We start from the raw sequence: 6,127 nt of genomic DNA, 5'->3' as shown, positions 1-6,127 counted from the left end.
TCAATGGTTGTATTCATTATCTATTTGCTGTTTCCCAAATCACCCCAAACGCAGTGGCTTGTGACAAAATGCTCTCAGGACTTTGCTCAGGCTCAGCCTGCGCCCTCCCTGACTGGCTCCCGGCAGCCCTGTGGCGTGGACAGGATCCAGTCCCTCCGGTCATTGGACGGAAGCCTCAGGCCCTCGCCACATGGCCTCTCCATCGGGCGGGGCCGCAGGGCCCCTAAGAAAAGCCAGAGCGAGCGATGGTGTGAGTGAGACAGCACCTTCCGTCACCTCACCTGGGACGTGGCGTCCCCTCGCTGTGGACGCGTCCACTTCAGAAGGAGAATTACCAGGTCCAGCTGCACGTCCAGAGCTTCGAGGGCAACGGCAGGCAGGTGACTGTCCAGTGGAACAAAGACCATGTCCCCTGCAGAGGGAAGGCTGGCCTGCTTCCCGTCTACTGCAAAAGGCCTGGGCTCCCCGAGCTTGAGGGGCCTGTCCTGTAAGTGCCCCTGCCTGTGTGGCTGTCATCGGGCCCTTCATGTGCCCAGTGAGGACTAGGGCTCCGGCCTCTCTGGCTGCTGCTATTCCTGCTGGAAGCAGAGGGGCCGAAGCAGCAGACCCGGCTCCAGATTCCTGTTGGAGCCCCATAGCCAGTCCCCGGTACTCCCTGCCCATGGCCCCCTGGCTCTGAGCTGGCCCAGGACAGCTGCCTCCCTCCTGCCCAGGGCAGACACAGTGCCTGGGGGCCGGGCAGGAAAGCTAACCCGGCATGGTGACTCAGGTGGGTAGTGGCCTGGGGGGAGCCCGGCAGCCAGGCTCCGAGCCTGGACTCTTCTGTGCCCGGTGGGCGTCCCTCTCCATCACCTAGAGGCCCTGTCACCTGCAGGCTGCTCTCCTGCTGTGTGCCGCCCACACGGGGACCACCACTTCCCAGTGAGATGAGAGGGAGAGGAGCCCAGCTCTTCCGTCTGTCGCCTCCTGCACCTGGCTTCTCTCAGAGGAAGCTGAGTGACAGGAAGGCACCTGCTTGTTTGCCCAGGGGTCATACTCGCTGTAGGATGTGAATGTTTTAAAGCATATCTGATGGATGTAAACAGCTGGGTGGGAAGTCAGAATGAATTCCCCCAGCTCTTGGGAAGGGCCTGCTGTGTAGCCGGCAGAGTGTGGGTGCAGGTTGGGAGGGGGCTGGCCGAGGACAGAGCGGGCTCATTAGCAGCTGCCAGGACCCGACGCAGGGTGCTCGGTGAGTGTGGACCGAGACCAGGGGTGGCCAGACACGGCCTGGGGCTGCCGGGCGGCCTCTGTGATCTGCTCGGTCACATTGCCATCTAGTGGTAGAAGGGCGACCGTGTGTGTGACAAATCCACTAGGACGGTGCAGGCAGTGGGGGAGCCCAAGGCCCGCCAGGCGCCAGCTGCACAGGTGCTGGGGGTCGGGTGGGGTGTTCTTTTGGATGGTGTGTGTGTGTGTGTGTGTGTGTGTGTGAGAGAGAGAGAGAGAGAGAGAGAGAGAGAGAGAGAGAGAGAGAGAGAGAGAGAAAGAGAGAGAGAGATGCAGAGACAGGGAGGAGGGGCCGGGGCTGTCAGAGGCGTCAGAGGTGGGCAGGGAGATGCAGCCAGAACAAAGGGCAGGGAGGGAGGAGCCCTGGCCCCAGGCACTGGTGCCACACGCTTCAGAAAAGCCCTGGGCACCTCCCGCGGCTTCTCATCCTCAGTCTGAACATGTCCCCAGGTGGCAGCAGCCACTCCCAGCAAACAAAGGACTTGTCAGGAAAAGAGCTTGTTGGTGTGACTTGTGGGAAAGATAAGCTGTAGGGAGGGACAAGGCTATTCACCTGGGTCCCAGCGTCCCTGCAGCAATGGCACAGAGCTCCATCTAGGCAGAGAGGCAGGGAGGGTGACCGGAGAGTGTCCTTCACGGCAGGCTCATCCCGACAGATGCCAGGTGGCTCTCTGTCATTCTGGTCCCCAGCAGCCGTCTGGATTGTCTTGCCTCACCCAGACTTGAAAATGATTCTCACTGTCTGCCCACTTGGATCGCCCCTCCTGGGACTGGCTTGGACCATCGCCCACCTTGCTTCCTGGGAGGGTGCAGGTGGCGGGTGAGGGCCGAGGGGTGGGCGGCCTCCAGGCAAAACCCGATTCAACTCAGCAGCTCAGAACCCAGGGCAGGTGGACTCTCTCAGCTGTGAGAGGAAAATCCAGGTCTGGCTAACCTAAGCAGAAAGCGACTTTGTGGACAGCTTTTTGGGAGTTCACAGGGATTTTGCAAAGAGGAAACCATCTTGAGTGTGATGTGGAAGGAAATGTGGGCCCACAGCATCCCCCAGCTGCTGCCGCGTGGAGGCTGGTGCTGGCGGCTGTCCCCGCCCCTTGTTAGTTCCCTGTCAGAGGCTGTTGGGGCACCTGGGCTTCCAGGGCCACACTGTGTGTCTGTAGGGCTGTGCCCTGCACCATCCAGAGGAGCTATTGATACATCCCACAGGCAGTGCTTGGTGTGTGTGTGTGCCCGGGAGGCAGAAGGGCTGGGAAAGCAGCACTTTCAGTGTCTGCTGTGGGAGGTAATGCTGCTTCCTAAGCGTAGGTGTCCCAACCTGGTGTATCGGTTAGCTTGTGCCGTGTAACAGACAGCCCCAAGCTTGTGTCTTTAAACAATAAGCATGATTGACCCGTGAACTGCGACCTGGGAGTCAGCAGTTTGGGCTGAGACCAGCGAGGCTCATGCATGTCTGCAGGCAGCTGCTGTGGCCCCAAATAAGGACAGCTATTCGTCATGGCAGGATTTGGGTAGAAGAGGGAAGCATACCCTCGGTGGTCAGTACCAGATCTGGCCTGTGTTACTGGAAGGGAGAGCGCCGGAGTGGGCAGCATGCTGGTGGCTGAACTGTCATCCCTTTGCCTGTTTCCCTCAAGGAGCACCAGGCAATATGAGCTGGGGTGGGTCTTTTTGCTTAACAATCTCATCAGGGCTGGGCGGAGGTTGGGGCGCCAAGTGGGTGTCCAGGATGACAGTGTCCAGGGTCAGCATGGCCCTGGGGGTCAGGGCTGACACATGCTCCTGCCCGATCTCTGGCGACCACCCTGGGGTCACTGCTCTCTTGGTGGGGTGTCCCCACAGAGCCGTCATTAGAACGCTCTGCACGTGGGATTTAGCTAGCAAGACAGAGGATCTAAGTCCGTAATTTCATTTAATTTTTTCACTTTAGATTTAATTTCAAGGAGCTGGAAGCTGTCCTACAGGACCGTGCAGCTTGTAGGAGCTGGTTCTCCAAGTGTGGTCCGGGGACCAGCACACCAGCCTCAGCGGGGGCTCCAAGAAACCTCGAGTCTCAGGCCCCACTCGGATCTGCATAGTCAGGTCCCAGACTGGAACGAGCCGTGGGATTCTGACACATTTAGGCTTCCGGAGCTCTCGCCAGCCCTGGGTACCCTGTCGTCAGGCTGTCCTCTGCACGGGGCCAGGACTTAGTGACACTGAGGGGTAAAACTGGGCCCCTGCGTCATGCAGTCTTGTGACTTATCAGAGCCAGAGAGCAAAGAGCACATTCATTGCCAGCGGAGGAAAGGTCACGGGTGGCAGGGAACTGGGGATGGAATCACATCTGTTATTTATTACAATGCAGTCAGCTATGTAAGGAAGCACGGGGTGTGGTTTCTGCTTTTTCATTGGGAGGGGGGTTGGGTGCCAGTGGGACCCGAGGGCCCGGTGGCTGTGGGTGTCTCTGCAGTGGGCGTGGTCGAGGGGCTGGGCAGGTTCCTGGGGGTGGCCCCGGGGACCAGCCTCTTCAGATGGCTTGGCTTCATCAGGGAGGGGTAGGGGTGCAGGAGAGAAGTAAGGAGGGAGAGCAGAGAGTGTCTGTGACAGGACCACCCCCGCTTGGAGCTTTGAGTTCCTGCTGTGTTTCAGCCATGCATGAGTCAGGACACCTTGGGTGACCTTGGGAGCCTGCTTCTCCATCTGTGAACACTGTCAGCAGTGGTGTGACATGAATGCCATTCCCTCTGCCCCTCACGTGTTGGGTATGATCAGCCGCCGTCCCACTGTGCCACCAGGGACACTTCCTCTAGACCAGGGGTGTCCAAGCTGAGGCCCACGGGCCAACTGCGGCTCACAATCCATTGTTAATTGGCCCACAGCAAATTCCAAAACTATATTTAATTTACTTAAATAAACCAGGTGAGGCAATACGTACTTTACCTCAAGTGAGTGGCCTGGCTGTTTGTGTATTTTACCGCATATGGCCCTTGGTAGAAAACGTTGAAAAAAGTTTGGACACCTCTGCTCTAGACCATGGGCCCCAAGGGCAGGGGGCGTGTCTTGGTTTCACACCATGAGGTGTGGCACCTACTCGTCAAGGTATGATTTCTGGAGGTGCTTGAACCTGTAAACCACGCTGAGGGTCCTTCCCTGCTATCGACTCCCCAAAGCCCGGCTTCTCTAGAAGGTGGGGAACCATGAGGTGGGCCTAGTGTTTGCAAACCAATGAGTCTCCTCAGAGTAAGAGCTGGATGGGGGAGGGGTGGGAGTTTCAGCCCAGGCCTGCAAGGGCGGTCTTCTCAGGGATGGTGAGGGATGGCACCGCTGGGTCAGCTTGTGTGGGAGGGACAGGGGCTGGCCCCGCCCTGCACAGGGGTCCTGCTGTGACTGCTGGGCTCCTCCAGGGAGGGGCTGCTTCAACTCCATCCCCCCCTTCAGCCCTTGTGACATCACACAGGCGCAGCTAGTCTCCTGGAAGCTCTCCGTCCCGTGTGAATTCTCTTCTGGTTGGCACCCGAGCGCCATGGAACCGCGGCTGGCTCGTGAGGTGCAGGAAATCCAATCCTAAGCAGTGGGCGTCACATTCCCAGGCGAGGTCGGGGCGCTGTCTACAGGTAACTTGCTATGTTCACGTTGTCATTGCCCGACAAGCAGGGACGAATTTAATAGCCCTGGGAGCGTTTGCCACCTTTGAGAGGTAAGGGAGGGGCCGGCCTGGCTGCTGTGGGCCAGTCTTGGGGATGGCTGAGCAAAGGCAGGGACAGGGTGTCCACAGCCAGGGAGTGGTGACAGGCTCTGGTCCCCACTCTGCTTTGGTTTAAGTCCTGTGACTTTGGGCTTAAAAAAAAACACATCAAAGAACTGAGCCCATAAGTGAAATAAACCTATATTCAAAAGAAGGGCCACAAGTGAGTGAAACCTGAATTTGTCCCAATGCTACGTGGAGCCAGGGAGCTGACACGCTGACTTAGGGCTCCTCCAAATCCCAGCCTAAGTTCCCTCCAGTTTTGCCCCAAAGTTGAATAAGCTTCTTTGATTTCACTATAAATCCCATACTTTTGGCCAAAGGCTTTTTTAGAACTTATCAACAGTGGTGAAGTCGTGGGAGGTCTTTAACGGGGAGCCATGCATTCCCACAGTCTTGCTGGTCAAAGGAAAACCTCTCTTGCCTACAGTACAATTTGTAGACTCATGTTGTGTCTTATTTTAAGACAAACCCAAAGGGGGAACAAAGAGTGAACATCCCTTGAATGTAAAATTTCAAGATTATACTTTTTCCGTCAGAAGACAATAATTGCTTCATCTCATTGGAATAACCTGTTACGAGCCTGCTCTTTCCTGAGGAATCAGCGGCAATTTGCAGTAAAACCTTCAGCATGTTCATTACACACGACAGCCTGGCCTCAATCGTAGCTCCTGCCTTTTAAAGGGGATCTTGTTCCTTTGCAGAGAATTATTTAAAAGCTAATTTAAGCAGACATTGTAAGGGTTTCCAACGACAGATCTAGAAGTACATGCTGCAGGCCGTCTGAGCATGAGGGTGGCCTTCTGGCAGCGTTGGCTCTGCCAGGCTCATATGGACCGTCTGCTGGTCCCATATGGACCGTCTGCTGGTCCCTATGGACTGTCTATTTGTCCCATATGGACCCTGTGTGGCTGCTTCAGTGCTGTGTGGCAACAGATCGTAAGCCTGTGGAGCTGGGGGACTCCTGGCCTGGCCCTTCACAGAGGAAATCTGATGACCCTGGTGTCGGGGAGAAGTACTCGAAGAGGATTTGAGGTGACTTTCCTGCTTTGGACCGAGTGGTGCTGGATGAGGGTGACATAAGCACCTGAGCGTTGGTCTCTGTGGGGAAGGCAAGGACAGTCACAGACAGCTGGT

At 56.9% G+C, this 6,127-nt stretch overlaps 1 protein-coding gene across 1 annotated transcript in view; it reads left to right on the top strand.

Moving 5' to 3' along the window:
* The first annotated feature begins 4,683 nt into the window (after positions 1-4,683).
* The window catches only part of ALLC (allantoicase), a 29,112-nt gene continuing 27,668 nt past the window's right edge, over positions 4,684-6,127 (top strand). The window contains exon 1 of the mRNA XM_081068464.1: positions 4,684-4,859. The gene's annotated coding sequence lies outside the window, so the exon portion shown is untranslated. The remainder of the gene's footprint in view (positions 4,860-6,127) is intronic.

Source organism: Rhinolophus hipposideros (genome assembly GCF_964194185.1).
Source record: "Rhinolophus hipposideros genome assembly, chromosome: 12".
NCBI classification, from domain to species: Eukaryota; Metazoa; Chordata; class Mammalia; order Chiroptera; family Rhinolophidae; genus Rhinolophus; species Rhinolophus hipposideros.
Note: the sequence above shows the minus strand (reverse complement) of the source record. Positions and strands in the feature narration are given on the sequence as shown.